The following is a 17,983-nucleotide window of genomic DNA, read 5'->3' as shown; positions in this document are numbered from 1 at the left end:
AAGAAAGAAAACTATGGGACATGACGACGCAGAAAGAGAGGAGAGAGAGAGAGAGAGAGAGAGAGAGAGAGAGAGAGAGAGAGAGAGAGGAAAAGTAGATTAGGTTTGCACAAGGAAGATCTGAGTATGAAAAAGTTGCGCTAAGAGTTTTAAAGTAAAAGGAAATTTCTGGACGCCGGAGAAAGAAAGATAAAAGTACTTTGCGGAAGTGTTGATAGGGTATTTCGAGACTTGTAGTCGGTAAAAAGCAATGATGGAAGTGGAGTTTGTCTAAGAATGCGTAGACGTGAGAAATTAGTCTTTTGAGGCGTAGACGTGAGAAATTAGTCTTTTGAGGCGTAGACGTGAGAAATTAGTCTTTTGAGGAACTGATTTGCAGACGAGGAATTGCTATTTCAATGTGGCTGTTTATCATCGGCGTTGAATAACATGATCAGCTGAGTGGATAGATTGTTCGATACTGATGTTGACGGATTACTCGCTGATTAGAAAAGGTAAAGACTTGTTGATTGATTGAATGATTTCTTTATCGGATGAAATCTAGTATTTTCACATAAATGGAAGATATTGATGAAATACTTCAAATTCGTTTGCTCAAAGAAACAATTAAATATCAATACCAACAAGGGAAAAGTAAAGTAAAGTAATTATAGGAGCTGAATTAGTGCAAGCATTTTTATAGAAAAGGCGGAAGAGAACACGGGGAACTGTTAAATAATGAAGAAGTGATGGCGGTGCGAATTTAGCGGAAATTGTGGAGAAGTTTGTCGACCGAAATAAGAGCTGGAATGAAAGGGTATTGTGCCAATGCTTATTCATTTCAGTGGAATATGTCTTTTGACGGTAAATAGTAGAAAGAAATTGGAGGCTGTGATGATGAAATACTATCGCATTTTAGTTAGATTAAGAGTAGTTGAAAAAATCGATTATTTATGAGATAAGCTGCTACAAGGAGCTAAGCGGGATAGGAATATCTAGAGCGAGGGATCTAAATCTACATAGATTTTGAATACAGGGAGCTAATCGTTTGCATCAAATCAAAACAATGACAGAACAGCGCCTCTGCTCGTTTCATGATGCTCCAGTTTTAGGTCTGAAACTAATTCATCCCTGGAAGTCCCTTTCTAAAATTAAGGCTTCCAGGAAAGACATATTCAAACAGAAAATTGGACTGTTGGGAAAGTGGCTAACGTGTTGTTAGCTTTATTCTGACACTGCTTTTGTTTTATTTGTAAACGATGAGTTCATTGTAATCTAAATCTGCATAGATTTTGATCAACGTCTTTGAGGATTCAGATTACCTGGTGAAATAATCGAAGCCAGCTTATCTCCAATGGCAACCTATTCACCCGATATTCCAGTATCCGCAGTTTCACAAAGAGCAATCGCTAGGCTCAAATGAGTGACATGGTGACTGTTCTTTACAAATCAGTTGATGGTGTTAACGTTGTATAAGTTAAGTATATCTTAGTTTTACCAGACCAGTGAGCTGATTAAAGGCTCTCCTAGAACTGGCCCGAAGGATTAGATATTTTTACGTGACTAGGAACCAATTGGTTACCTAGCAACGGGACCTACAGCTTATTGTGGGATCCGAACCACATTGTATCGAGAAATGAATTTCTATCACCAGAAATAAATTCCTCTGGTTCCGCGTTGGCCGAACCGAGATTCGAACTTCGGACCACTGGATTGAATAGCCGAGCGCGAAATGTACTCGGCTAAAGTAGAACTTCAACGTTGGATGAGCACAACTAACTCTCTAAAGGCAAAGACTAATTCGGGCTATGATCGAGTCCTTCATATGAGCCTTGTGGCTCGTAGCGAATTTCCCACGAAACGTCGTTTCAAATCCCATTTTATATCTGCCAGAGACATTCGAACGTTTTCCAGATTCCTCGTTTATTTGGTCTCGCACCAAAGTTTACTCCTATTACTCTGCTACCTGCCAGCCATACGCAATCTAGTGATCAGAAAATACTGCGTTTTACGTGAACGCATTTCAGTTAGTAGTGCAAAGAAAAAATTATAACTAAATATTAATCTCGAAAGAAAATCTTATTTAGGTATTTTCCCTCCACTACTGATCATTTTCTTCGTTAGGATTATCATAGCAAATAATTTCGCTGAGATGAGAAACACCGGAAAAGTAGAGTTACATTACATCAGCTTAATTAGAGAAAAACAAACATGCAAAGCGCACACTCTTCTGTACAGAGATTATACTAATTTTCCAGTGGGTGACTTAACCTGGGAGTGGTACACACACACACACACACACACACACAGAGAGAGAGAGAGAGAGAGAGAGAGAGAGAGAGAGAGAGAGAGAGAGAGAGAAATTGGTTATGTGCCTTTTCGTCCGACATCTCTTTGTCCAGTGTCTCTTTGTCCAGTGTCTCTTTGTCCACGCCCTTTGGTCCAACGTTTCTTTGTCCAATGGCTTTTTTTGTCCAACGTCTTTTTGTCCATGAGTTTTTTGGTCCATTGTCTTTTAGTCCAATGTCCATGATTTTTGTGGGCTCATTTAGTTCATTGCTGTATTTAAAACTACGGTAGTTTTGTCTCTCGGTAATCTAGTGATTCTTCGGTAGTTAGGTTTCTGCTAAGAGCAATTTTCCAAAATTAGAAGCAACGTTTTGTTTTAGAAAATAAGTAAACTTAGTAATAGCCCCTGAAACTGAAAGGAAGGACCACCACAATGGCAAAATTTATAACGTCAACGAAAGGAAAAAGAAAGTTGGCAGATGAAAACAATTATGTGTATGATTTTCACTCACACAATTCAAAATTGGAGAAAGATTATTGGCGTTGGGAACATAGAAAATCGTGCTCTGTGCGTATTCATACATTAATGGAGGAAGATATTCCAAGAATTGTGTATGTGTCAGGCGACCACAAACATTCAGCAGAAGCAAGTTTAGTAACAACAAGAATCGCTGTAGCTGAAATGAAGGACGGGGCAGTTCAAAGTATTTCAAAAAGTGTTCGTAACATTACATCAGAAAGTGTAACGCGTCATGATGAAGACACACGTGCTCAGCTTCCTTCCATCCCAGTGCTTTCGCGAAAACTCCATAAGCACAGGAAAATTGTCGACAACATTCCTACACTTCCAAGAAGCAGACATGGATTTAAAATCCCAGATAGCTTTAAAAATCTTAGTAATGGGGAACAATTTTTACAATTTGACTCTGGTTCACAAGATATCCACCGAATTTTAATATTTGCAACTAACAGTGGAGTAAGTGACCTTGAAACTTTTTTTATACGGTCATGTGACGGGACTTTTAAGAGTGCGTCTAATCAGTGGGCGCAGCTATTCTGGATTCATGGGCTAATTAGAGAATGCAGTTTTCCTCGATTTTATGCTTTGTTACCAGATAAAACAAAGACGACATATCGTCGTCTATTTTCACAGGTGAAAATCATGCAACCTTTGGTTTGCCCAAGTGAACTGATGGTAGACTTTGAAATTGCCATCCGTAGAGCATTCAATTCTATCTTTCCAAATTGCTCAATTATAGAATTTTGTTTCATTTAGGGATATCGTTATATCGGAAAATGACTGATTTAGGGTTACGAGAAAAGTACAACACTGGATCTGAATTCTGCTTAAAAACAAGGTGCTTTTCGGCATTGGCCTTTCTTCCCGTAACTGACGTTGAGGAAGCCTATGAAGAGCTCACAGATGATGATGAAATTCCTGGAGAATTTGTCAGTTATTTTGATGTAAATTATATGGGTGCAGTGAGAGGTCGTGGCACAAGGAGAAGAAGAAAGGAACCGTTATTTCCAATGGAATTATGGAATATCAACAACAGAATTCTAAATAACTTGCCAAGAACAAATAACGCTTTGGAAGGATATCATTCTTCATTACAGTTTTCTATAGGCGCAACTCATCCAAATATTTGGCGGCCTATAAAAAGTTTGGAGAATGAAAACTTGCGTATATATATTGATATATATATATATATATATATATATATATATATATATATATATATATATATATATAGCCAAATTAATCAGCGCTTACAGAGTTTGGTTTCACATTATGAATCCCATAGAAAAATGGAATTTTTAAAGGCTGTTGCTCACAACCTTCACTCTTTTTAATTTTGTTAAATGTCTAATAATTAAAGAAAATGTTTTTCTTTTGTATTTTTAAACATAAATGTCTGCAATAAATATTTAACGATTTTTTTTTATCTTTTGTATTTTTTCTTTTTCTATGTTGTACCTTTAATTAATGTATACAAATCCAACAAATTCGCTTAAAAAAAAAGCAGACAAAATTGGACAAAAAGACGTCGGACAAAAAAAATCAGTGGTCAAAGAGACGATGAACCAGAAACTCGTGGACAAAAAGACTTTGGACGGAAAGACTATGCACGGAGAAATTTCCTGATAATCAACGTAAAATTGTTATAACACTGAGGGCGGTTGGGCTCTCTACCCCCGTCTTCCAGTGCATTTACCCTCAAGACTACAAATTAATGTATGAAAATAGAAATGGAGATTGCAGTAGCTGTACGACATTAGTGGAGGATGGGGTCATTTTGGGTCTTGGGAGAGGTCAGAAAAGAAAAGGGAATTTGTGTACGATGAGTCTATTCCAGGGGACCTTCATCAAAATATCATCTCTTTATGTGGTTGGTTTTCCTCATAAATGCCCAGAAGGGGGATGTGGAATGGTCCATTGACAGTTATTATTAGATACGTAGTGCCCTAGAGGTTAATCAAAAGGTCTTATAGTCGTGTAGAAAACATAATTTCTAATGTAGAAAGGCTTCAACAGAATCTGGATACTAGCATTAGCTTTTTTGTCAGGCACGTGTCACTTATTCCAGCTGACGGTGAGAGTTAAACGAAAGTCTTGGTTTCAGCTGCTTTTATTTTAGTTGTTGTTGTAATAATGTAATAGATTTTTTCCAATATCCCCCGTCGAAAAAAGCCAATAGAGTCAATTCATAGCGTTCATGATTTGTATTCATTCCATTTAGGTCTATATCTCTCATGCATTATCTACGTTCTTGTCCTATTCTGTTTCTTAGCTTGGAAATTTAATTGCGTACCTCCTCTTCTTTCATTTATACTCTTCTTGTAAGCATTAGGCTTATTAATCTGGAGAAAAGAAAAAACATAATAAATTATCGCATTAATGCAGGTTTATTACTCGTATAATGTTTTCATAAAGGATTCTAGTGCATATTACACAAAATACTGATAATAAAATTATTTATACACAAATAAAAAGAAACAAAACAGGCCACAGAAGCCTAACCTACATACTTTTGAAACATCATCCTTGCTAACCAGCTAATGTCATTTTTCAAGATGCTTTGTAGCCATAGACAACCACGACCACCTATCCTATAGTGTAGTTCCGACCAGGGAGAGACTGAAGGGGTAGAAAAGTTCATGAAAAATACTAATATCCTTTCGGTTTGGAAAATTATAATTCAAGGACATATATATATATATATATATATATATATATATATATATATATATATATATATAGTTGATAGTAATTTCGTCCTCTTGTGGATTCGACCCAGCGGACAGAGGAGAAATCAGGACTTCAGTGAACGACTCGGCCAACAAGTGAGGTATTACTTGATACTGATTCCGACCTTACAAATCAGTGTCGAACTCAGGTACAAATACCCGAGTTCGATAGTGATTCGTAAGGTCGGAATCGGTATCAACTTATTCCTCAAATGTTGGCCAAGTCGGTAATGTCACTGAAGTCCTGATTTTTCCTCTGTCTACTGGTTCGAATCCACGAGAGGACGAAATTATCAACTATTCCATTTCAGTTAACATATATGAAAATATATTAATTCCGAGTTAAAGCGAATTGGATATTAAAGGACATTTGTAGTTAATTCATATTATATATATATATATATATATATATATAATATATATATATGTGTGTGTGTGTGTGTGTGTGTGTGTGTGTATGTGTGTGTGTATGTATGCCTTGAATTCTAATTTTCCGAACCGAATGATGAATTATAAATATCCTTGCTGACCAACCTGCCACTGACTGGGAAAACCCTGAATCACAACGAATAAGCACACTCATTCTCTCTCTCTCTCTCTCTCTCTCTCTCTCTCTCTCTCTCTCTCTCTCTCTTAAGATAGTTACTTCAGTTACATTACTCTGCATTTTTGTAATTTTATTTTTCACTGCTTCTCACCCCCATTCCTATCAGGGTGAACTTGGACTTGAAGGACATCAGGATTGTCTCTATTCATCCAAGCGACCTCAAAAACTGCTTTAGACACTAATATTTTTCATTTTTCACATTTTATTTTTCACCCCATCTCACACACCCTTCCTATCAGTGCTGAACTTGGACATAAAGGACATCAGGAGTGTCACTATTCATCTCAGCGATCTCGAAACCTATGGGTTAGACACTAATAGCTGTAGTTTTCTGTAAATTAGGCACTAATATATGTCGCTTTTGGTTATTTTTATTTGGCACCCCCTTCATATCAGAACATAACTTAGGCTTAAGGGTATCAGGAGTGTCATTCTAGACACAAATATGTGTCATTTTCGGTTTTCTTACATACCACCCTCTTCCCACCTCTTCTCACCCCCCCCCTTTCCTATTTGGACTGAAGATGGAATTAAAAGGTATCAGGAGCAACACTATTCATCCTAGCTGCCATGAAAATTTTCTATGGATTAGACACTAATATATGTCGTTTCGGTTATTTTTATATGATACCCCCTTCCTACCTATTGTCCCCCTCTTCCTATCGGGACTGAAGTTGGATTTAAAGGGCATCGGGAATGTCACTATTCATCTCAGTGACCTTGAAAACTATGGATTACATACTAATATCTGTCAATTCAGTTATTTTTTACATTTCACCCTTTCTCACCCCACTTCCCTTTGGTGCCAGTGATGTCTTACCCCAACAATATTCTTTTCCAGATGGTAAGCCATAGGTATACCAAGTTTGGTTAGAATTACTCAATGCATCAAAGGGTTTGTGGCACATACACATGCATACATACATCCGATAATATATATATATATATATATATATATATCTATATATATATATATATATATGATATATAAAATAGTGTATATTTACATCATACATGTAATATATGTATATAAAATATTATATTACATATATATGATATATATATATATATATATATATATATATATATATTATATATATATATATATATTTGTGTGTGTGTGTGTTGATGCATGACCAAGTTTGAATGCATGTGTAATAGACAAAAAAAAATAATTGGGTCCAGCAGCTTGTTAATGAACGCGCTAACATATTCCTTCACTGTTGTTTCTCTCGCAGTCCCGCTAGATTTGGACATTTTCAGATTTTTTTTTTCCCGTGAGAAAAGCGACATTAATTTATAGTAGTAAAACAAGAGTCATATTTCAGGCGTCATTAGTCACAAATATCCAACTTGAGAGACTGCATTTTTATTCCGTTGTGGAATATTTCCCTCACTTGTAGCCTAAACGTTTTAGCTATGAGTCCCCCCCCCCCACCCCCTGTTTTTTTTTTTATCTAACACCGTCTGTGTTGTAGTGTTTCCGGCCCCATTTTCATATCTCAACTGTGTTGCTCAGTTTCTGTCTATGCTTGATTATTTGGTTTTCATGATATTTATTTCAGGATTCCTTCGATTAAATAACAGCTGGTTGAATAATTTGTAGTTAAGAACTTCAGCATACTTCAGGTTGGCATATTTTAGCATGTTTGAACTTTCAATGATGCTTTCCTTTTTGCCCATCATAATTCTCACATACTTTTACTAATGTACGTTCTACTTTAATGTTATCTTTTCACTTCCGTGTCACTTTTATTTTTCCCTTTATTTGCTTGCCTCCCTTTGCTTTTATTGATTTTGAATGTACGTTCCTGTTTTACTACACGTACATACACCCGGATTAGTTCCGTTCTTGTTAACACGTTCACGTGTTTGTAACTTTCAGTTACCGTTGTTTTCTCTCCAAGTACGAAATTCGTTTTCTTTCTGCTTTTATTTTCTTTAATTCTTCAGTCCCTTATTTACCACACACACACACACGCACGCACGCGCAGACACATTAGAAATATTATTATTGTTTTTAGAAATATCTTGTAGTTTTACTCATGCTGCTGTTAGTTATATATATACGCACACACACACATACACACACACACACACACACACACACATAAATATATATATATATATATATATATATATATATATATATATCTTAATATATCTATATATATATATATATATATATATATATATATATATACATATATATATATATATATATAGTATATATATATATAGTATATATATATAGTATATATATATATATATATATATATATATATATATATATAATAGCAGAATGAGTTAAACTACAAGACGTTTCTAAAAAGAATAATAATAATATATTTAATAAGGTGTGTGTGTGTGTGTATGTGTGTGTGGTAAATATGGGACTGAAGGATTAAAGAAAATAAAGTGGAAAGAAAAGGAATTTCGTAATTGTAGGAAAAACAACGGCAAATGAGAGACATAACAATTCCACAAACGTATTAATAAGAACAAGACTAATCAGGGTGTGTGTAGAGTAAAATAGGAACGTATGTATGTGTGTATATATATATATATATATATATATATATATATATATATATATATATATATATATAAGAAATGCCGAAATCCTATATATTGTACATGTATGTATTTCAAATCTATATATTCTCTCATGAATATTTTTTTTCTAGGACGTTACATTAGGCTTAAATAAATCTTTCGTTTTTAACGCATTGATACGTACTCATTAATGAAATTATCTTAGCTTTCATTTAATTAATGCTTGGTTAACCTCAACTTTTAACAGCCAATACATTACCGGTTTCAATGAAGGCAGACTGATTATGTGGGATAAGCAGTTGCATAAATTTCCTACTGAAAATCACCTCACGGCAATTGACATGAATGAAAAATAAAGTCAAACCTGATGTGAAATATCTGCTACCAAATTTCAAACTCGCAGCGAAGTTGAAGCTGTTAGTGCCAGGCCCTTGATCTGTGAGCTGAAGGTTTCTGCATGTTTCCTTATCCCAGTCTTTTTATTGCGTATATTTGTGCCTCCTAATTTGGTGGGCAAGTGTTATATCAGATTTTCTCTGAATTTCTCCACTCGGTATCATTTTATTAATCTATTGTTTATTAATTCTCATACTGCATAATAATGATAAAAGTAACGTGACTAGTTGTGTAGAAAATGCTTACTTATCTAATTATGAATTGAGGTGTATTTTCCTTTCAAATTAAAATCTCATATATCTCGTTACTTCCCAAAGAATCCTACGAACCCTCTCTGGTTTTAGCAGTGCATAAACGGCTGCTTGCCCTTTACGCAAATATTTGAAACTCATTCTCGATCAAAGTTTCGCCACCGGCTCCTAATCGTCACGAATGTTGACACTCCTGCATTTTTGAGAGAATGTTCTAAGGAGACGTGATGGCGGGATCAGTGCAAGAGACGTGCCATCAAAAAGGAGATGAGATTTGGACGACGAGCGTCGATCATCGGGAGGGAAAAGCGAGAATTTTTGTTTGGAAGGGACAAGATTGCTCTAGGCATGGAGGACGAAAACTGGGGGACATGACGCCGCAGAGAGAGAGAGAGAGAGAGAGAGAAGAGACGAGAGAGAGAGAGAGAGAGAGAGAGAGAGAGAGCGGGGCCCTGCAACCAGGGACGATACAGTATAATCTTTCAGTGTTGCTCCGTCAGCCACGCTGTCTGGACGACTCCAGTTTCCGTTGAACGTAGAAGACATGCTTCGCGCGGCCAGCGAATCCGAGTGAATAGTTCGGCATTTCAAGAAGGTTAACCGACATTTCCTTATTATTGCTTGCTTTTGTATGATTGTGTTGGTACGTCTTCGAAAGCATTTTCTGCTTGATAAAATCTTGGGCAAGAAATGCTTTCAGTGAATACTCACTGAAGGCCAGAGAAATGCGATTAGTCAAACATTTTGAAAAGTATTTTTTTCCCAGGATACGTGTTTTCTTCACCCAGTTGATAAGTTCGCGAAATATTTTCTTGACGACGATCTTTAATTAACATTTTGATATAATTATGCTAAAACTTACACGAAAAGATTTTTTTTGACAACCTGATAGAAAGAAAGGAAAAGGCTTAAGCCATACGTCTGTGCAAGATAAAGAGTAAGTACACGCATATATATATATATATATATATATATATATATATATATATATATATATATATATATATATATATATATCAGAGACTAGTATCTACAAGAATATTGACTCTTCTACTTACCATTGTGTATATACACAAACATATACATATATATAAATGTTTGTGTATATTTATATATATATTGTATATAAATATGTGTGTGTGTGTATTTATACACAGCTTCAAGTAGAACAGGCACCTAATGTTCTAGTAAATACTAGTCTAAAATAAGCAACGAGTTCCCGTGCTTACCAAGAGTGAAAGAAGCCACAAGTGTGAAGAGACCTCCAGCGCTCAATATAACTGTAATCAATAGAGGACAGATCCCGTGGGGTTAGTGTGTTGTCAGTGCACCTTACGCGGTGCACTGTAGGCATTACTTACGGTTCTTTGCAGCGTTCCTTCGACCCATAGCTGCAACCCCTTTCATTCATTCTTTTTACTGTGCGTGCGTTCATATTTTCTTCTTCCATCTTGCCGTCCATCCACTCCTAACAATTGTTTCGTAGAGCACCTGTCAGGTTTTCCACCTGTTACATCTTTCAAACCTTTCTATTCTCAATTTCCCCTCCGGCGCTGAATGACCTTATAAGTCCCAGCCCTACGCCTTTGGCCTAAATTCTATATATTATTAATAGATTACAAAGAAAATATATTATTATATATTATTAATAGATATTATATATATTATTAATAGATTACAACAAAATATATTATAATATATTGTTAATAGATTAAAAAATATATATTATTATATATTAATAATATATTACAAAAAATATATTATGTATTATTAATAGATTACAAAAGAATATATTATTATATTATTCCCTATATTAAAAAAAAATATATATTATTGATATTTATTATAGATTACAAAAATTAAGATCATCAATATATTACTAATAGTTTAAAAAATATATCATTATAGTTATTATAGATTAAAAAAATTATCATATATTATTTTTGTAAATAAAAAGATTAGTTATTTTTATATATTAATATATACAAAAAAAGGGGGGGGGAGGGTGTGTTGGGGGTTATTCGGTGACAGAGAAAACAGATCTTAGACTGGATCTCTTCCCATGAATATCACCGATCTTCATTCGCCCACTGTACTAACTCTCTTGATCTCTGCCTCCTGATTCATCTACAAAATACTTCTTTTATCATTCCCCGATTGTCAATATACCACATCAAAATAATACTCTCTCTCTCTCTCTCTCTCTCTCTCTCAATGTAGGCATATGCACAAACTATATATGTGCGTGTGCTTGCGCCTGGGTCTCTCTCTCTCTCTCTCTCAAACCCAGTTTGTATGTGTGCATGCGTCGGAGCTCGTATATGTCTGTGTCTTTGTGCAGAGCCTGGTGTTGAAGTCAGATTCTCATGGATGTCAGTTCGAAATAGGGAATGAAGCTAACTAATTTAAATTAGTTTCTGGTGGAATTTAGAGTTATCTGATTGGAGGTCAAATCACTAAAGTTCAGAGATAACAGGAACTCCAGCCCTCAGTGCTGCAGTTATAGAAGTGTATTTGCTATTCAACTTTAGGACTAGATTCCAAGCTTATTATGCTTAATGCACCTGCAATTCATAAGCCTAAAAGCTGAATTAGAAATTCGACTGATTTTATTAAACCAATTATTTCAAATGACGAAATAAGCTTATGATACTGGCAAATACATCAAAGCTTAATCCGCCTGATCAGTAATAAAAATTATTCGACATCAAAGGAAATGAAGCGAATTTCATCATATTTTGGCTTTGGCGCCTCCAGTTTTCATATGATAATTACCTCTTTTTTGACATTAGGCTACATCTCATTTAGCAATAATTCTTCATTAAAAAAATGGAAAATGGCGCCTACTTTTTCTCTCTCGAATTCAAGTGGACTTAATACGATCACACTTCATGTCGATCACACTTCATGTTTGTTAGTTTCTTTTCACATGGTCAAACAGCCAATCACATGCGCCCACACATCCCGTCTGGGGTTAGTGCCGTCAGTAAACCTCACGTGGTGCACTGTAGGCATTACTTAAGGGTCTTTGAAGCGTCGATTCGGCCTCTAGCTGCAACCTCTTTCATTCCTATTACTCTTCCTCTATTTACACTCTCATTCTTCCATCTTACTTTCCACCCTCTCATAACAACTGGATGATTGTGCAAGTGAGAACATTTCCTGCTGTCACACTTTTCAAACCTTCTTACTGTGAGTTTCCGTTTGAGCGCTGAATGACCTCATAGAGCCCAGCGCTTGACCTCTGGATTAAATTATATAATTTTATTCTATACATATGCATATGTATAAATACGCAAATGGTAATGTGCACGTGGCCTCCACTGGTTTGTGGCGTATTTCTTTCATTCTACCTGATTTCAACGTTTGTATCAATAACCCTGTGGTAGAGGTGTAAGGATACTACCACCGTAGGTCCTATGTGTCGTGAAAGGCAACTAAAAGGACAGCTGCTGCCTTGCAAGTCTTACATTTAAGTAAAACGCTAGGCCCACCGCCAATAACTGTGAAAACTGCTGCTTGGAGCCTTACTTTTTAGTAAAACGCTAGGCCCACCGCCAATAACTGTGGAAACTGCTGCCTTGCAGGTGTACTTTTTAGTCAAAGGCGAGACCCACCGCCAATAACTGTGGTTGATGACAGCTAGGGCATGCGGTCGTAAAAACCCCCTTGCCAAACAATAAACCATGCCTGATGTTGGTGGAGGATGATGCAGTGGAGAAGGCGCATCAGGCAACCGACCCCTTAATGTAGAGATAACGGTGGGAAAGAAGATTGCAACATGACTATGTATTGCAGTTTTGGTACTAATGCAGTGTGACTGCTATGATTGCAGATGATAAGCCATAAATGACCTTTATATCGAATTCACTTTATCTTTGCAACACCATTTCCGCAAAGGAAATTATATAAAAGCATCTACCGTGGCCTGGATTCGAGCTTGTCCCTTTCAGAGACAAAACTGTAACAAATAGCCACGTGCTAAGTACAGAACCTGAATTCGGTAGGTATACGCACACACACACCCATATATATATATATATATATATATATATATATATATATATATATATATATATATATATATATATATATAAAGTACAGAGTAGGAATCAACATATATACTTTTGGGTCGAGTCCTGAGCAGAAAATATACACTTCTATAACGTATATGATAATCAGTTGGTGTAAATTATTGCTGAATGTAGAGTGAAATCGATATTCAGGTGTATCTGTTGGATATTTGTTATTGTAAAATAGTGACATGTAAACTGATGACAGAACTGTCGTGAATAGTTTTCGGATACAAACTTAGCAATCAGCCATCATGGCGAGGATGGGGTGATTTTGAGGCTAAGAGAACCTGAATTCGAATTCGTATTTGAATCCTGCCAAGGACTATCAACTTATGAATGATTTTTCTGTGTCGATGTTATTCCCAGTTTAACGTGGATTCGATGACACGGGTTTTTTTCTTTTTTTGCTTAATTTTTTGGGGGGAATAAGAACGTCACGTGTCTATTAGTGACAAAGTTATCATATATTTATGTTTATATATTCATGTAAATGTATACATATCGTATGCATGTATTTGGAATTTGCAACGTCATTACGTTTTCTCATTACTGTAATAAAAATAACGTACGCAGCGGAGGAATACTATGAAAAACACTTGTAAGGTTGCGAAATTCATTATGTTCTGTGTTTGTATCATTACACTACAAAATGAAACAAAAATCACTGTTAAATTTATGTTTCTTAGAGATATCTAAGACAGAATTACGATTAGCGTCGATATCTAATAACAAACATTGAAGGTTGCGAAAGTAGTTTCCTGTGTTTTTATCATTATAAATAATGGACAAAAATCACTGTTAGATTTATGTTTCTTAGAGATATCTAAGACAGAATTACGATTAGCGTCGATATCTAACATGATAGCGTAAACTCGCCACAACCTCCGAATCTCGTGAATTGGCCGACACATTACGGACGCTGAAAGGTTTGGTATACGTACCCTTTCACAATTCTTTCAGAAGAGCGCCACGTCTACTGCAATAACTTATTGCTAATGGAGAAAAGCTTTCTGTAAGTGAAGTGAAGTGAAGTGTGGCTATTGAATATGAACAACAGAATAAAAGGTTGAGGCGATGACATGAATCGTTGCCTTAACATGCGTCTAGTCAGAATGGTTGAGTGGCCGAGAATGAAGTCGTACTTCTAACTATGTCGATACGGCAAAAATATTAACGTGAGTAGAGAGATGGATCGGGAGATTTAGAGAGATTCTGGTCACTTGGGGAGAAACAGGCGGAAACATCGGAGAAAAGAGGAGGGAGCGAGGCCGACAAATTGCCCTCTGGTTAACGGTGTGACGAAGGTGCTGGAACTGATGGCCCCTTAGTGGTCGGGACACCCAAGAGTGCGTCTAGGAGAAAGGCGCAGGGTGGTTCTTTGTGGCGATCGAAGAGCAGCGGATGAGGTTATTTGGTTTATGGGGTGGCGGGGGAGGGGGTGAAGGGAGACGTTTTATTGGTTGACAGAAGTGACACGCGATTCCGTCCTGCTGCCCTTCCCATTATATATCTTATTTCCGTTATTGCTCTAGCTGCTAGATGTCCAGAGCGGAGCGGATTATACTCGGAAATTGTCTCTTGATATCTATTTCTATGAGGTATTTCAAATATTGCTAGATGCAGACTGATCTGCGTTGCTTAAAAATTCTTCCGGGAATTTTTCTACTAATGTTAAAAAATCTGACTTTGGATATTTTGAATTGAAGTATAAAATTTGAAGATATTGTATTTTCGTTTTTTTTTTTTTCTGCCAATGGAATTACAACCATTGTGCTCATTTTCAAGTAGCTTCCATAATTATATTGTCCGTAGGGGGAGTGACGTCAGTGCACCTCACGCGGTACACTGTAACCATTACTTAAGCTTCTTTGCAGCGTCCATTCGGCCCCTAACTGCAACCCCTTTCATTCTTTTTACCGTATCTCCGTTCATATTTTCTTCCGTCTTACTTTCCTCAGCCCTCTCCTAACAATCGTTTCCTTTTTACTCTGTTTCCCTGACAGCGTTGAATGACTTGATATGTCCCATTCTATGTTCTTCAAGTACATTAAAAAATATCTAGTGAAGATTAGCTTTAGCTTCTTCATTTATTTTCTTCAGCCAGTTAGAAAATCAATTAGATATCCATGCTGTACTTTAGATTTGTTAGTTTTAACCATGAATGAAACGGCACGGTATTACTCAATAAGTTATTTTGATAATTTCTGTTCTGGCTCATGACCTCTTACATCTCTTATGAGGGTAGTGTCGACAGTGCACCGGCCGCGCACCCCCACCCCGCCCCTACGATAGTACTGAGACACTCAGCAGGGTCCATTCGGCTCCTAGCTGCAATACCTTTCATTCCTTTTACTGTACCTCCATTCACATTCCGTTTCTTCCATCTTGCTATCCACCCTCTCCTAAGAATTGTTTGAACATTATTTTCAGAGCTGACGGACCTCATAGGTCCCAGCGCTTGGTCTTTGACCTAAATTTTATGTTCCAATTCCAGTGATCATGGACAACCTCCCTGTGTGTTGGTGTGAGTGAGGAAGTGGATTGGGGGATCAAGAATGAAGTATGTGGTAACAAAAATGTTAAGGATCCTTATGATGTGATTATTGCTACGTGATGAATATCTTAGCGGGCTGCTCTATGAGCAAGAGCCCGTTCTGGCATAAGGCCAGCTTAATCAAACACAACAACGATAAATATCTTATTCAAGCATTAGTTTTCCCTTGACTCTGCTGCAGGATATCAAGTGATGGTTTTTCAATCCTGAATACAAGTGTGGATTCAAGTTTGTCAGTGATAATACTAGAGCATTTAGGAGAGTTTTTTTTCTTTCTTTCTTTCTTTCTTTGTAGTAAGGTTATATGGAACGACTTTAGTTGAAGTGTCATTTTGACGCTTGCCTTGCTGTAACATCTGTCTATCTATAATAATAGAATCCGAGTGGATCTTTCTTGTTTGTCGGCGCCGGGTGGGGACGGGGTAGGCAGGGGATCGGAAGGGTAAAGGAGACATGACACATCCACCCTCCTCTTGCAAACCTATTGGTCCACTTCAGGTGGTGCGGGGTAGTCAGGGGAGACCTGACACATCCACCCTCCTCCTGCAAACCTGTTTGTCCGCTTTGGGTGGGGGCTCGTACTGAATATATTCACAAATGGCAATAACGCACCCGAGATGGCAGCTGTAATAAGGATAACGTTCAAAACATCGTGTAATGGTATTCATTTCTTTTGTCATCTTTACGGAATCGGAAAGGGAGTTCATTGTGGTCTGAAGGATGTGTGGTCATATAATGTTACTTTGTATTTTGGGCGGGACAAGTAGGTGTGAACGCTTTTTAATGAAAGTACTAAATTCCCTCTGGGTGACACGTTTGGGATAATGCTTACTCGGCAGTATCTTCAGTTTGTGTGTTCGTGAAATATTAGTTATAAAGTGGTAAATAGAAGACACCAAGGAAAGGAGGGCGGTTTAATTTGTGGAAATAGCGGAAATAGGAGACTGGCTCGGCAAAATGAAGAGGGGCTTAAGTCAAGTGTGGGCAAAACAAATGTGCTAAGGGGAGAGAAATTCGCAAGGAGAAAAGGATAGTTGTTGACTCCATGGAAGGGTGTGTTTGTTTGTGCGTTGGAATTAAAAAGAAAGACCAGATTTCTTTCTTTACTTATTTCATCACCAATAATTTGCCTTACATGTTTGTACATGGAATCTTTGCTTTTCCAGTGTTATGTAAAAGAAATAAATAAATAAATAAGCGTGATTTCCTTTTGTAAACTAAAAATAGAATTCTGGCAGGCTAACGCAAATGGGGAGGTAGTATAGCAAGGATGACTGAGAGGTTTTCCTTTATAGAGTGCGCAGCGAACTCCAACCATATTTCTAGTGTATGTAAATTTGATATTAAAGTGTCATTTGTCATTTCTAGCTTAATATTGGTGAATATGAGGGTGTAACAAGCCAAGTGTTTTTACCGTACCAATCACATATCATTGTGGAGATAGGATGGTATCGATTCTACGAACTCAGTATGAGTTCGGAAGGAATGTGTACAAAACAGTCGATTTCAACTTACATCTCACTTGATAGCCGAAAGGTAGTAAAGTTTACTGTTTTCTTTCTATCTAAACGCTCGGGCTGGCTTGGTGGCTTCAACCGAGGCCTCACTTTAGACGTGAATGTAGTATGACTTGTTCATGCCATAGAAATCAGTGGTGAACCGAAGTTACTCCCGAGGTGCAGTGAATTCTGTGTTAATGGGTTATTTGTGGCATAATATTTGAGAACTTCTTACCTTCTTTGGTGATCTTTTTCTCCTTCGGTAAATGTCAAGGTGATCTACTTGATTCTATGGCTTCCATGTGATGTGTTAGACCGAGAATGTTTATAGAGATCCTTTATAGGGAAAAGACTACCACAAATTACCAGATTATTTGCCGCAAAAAGACAGTAAATTGTATTCAATTTCGTTTGGGGTTTCTCCCAGGCCTTCCATACCCATTACATCATTCATACCTCCATTGTTCATATCCTATTCACACTTCCATCGCCACCACTATTCTCTTAGCAGGATCCATTGGAGATTC

At 36.8% G+C, this 17,983-nt stretch overlaps 1 protein-coding gene across 1 annotated transcript in view; it reads left to right on the top strand.

The window, feature by feature from the left end:
- The first annotated feature begins 9,821 nt into the window (after positions 1-9,821).
- Positions 9,822-17,983, top strand: part of LOC135212720 (glycine receptor subunit alpha-4-like) — a 162,215-nt gene continuing 154,053 nt past the window's right edge. Inside the window, exon 1 of the mRNA XM_064246418.1 lies at positions 9,822-9,922. The gene's annotated coding sequence lies outside the window, so the exon portion shown is untranslated. The remainder of the gene's footprint in view (positions 9,923-17,983) is intronic.

This window comes from Macrobrachium nipponense, chromosome 41 (assembly GCF_015104395.2).
Source record: "Macrobrachium nipponense isolate FS-2020 chromosome 41, ASM1510439v2, whole genome shotgun sequence".
Taxonomy (NCBI): domain Eukaryota; kingdom Metazoa; phylum Arthropoda; class Malacostraca; order Decapoda; family Palaemonidae; genus Macrobrachium; species Macrobrachium nipponense.
This window is presented reverse-complemented; position numbering and strand designations above follow the sequence as displayed.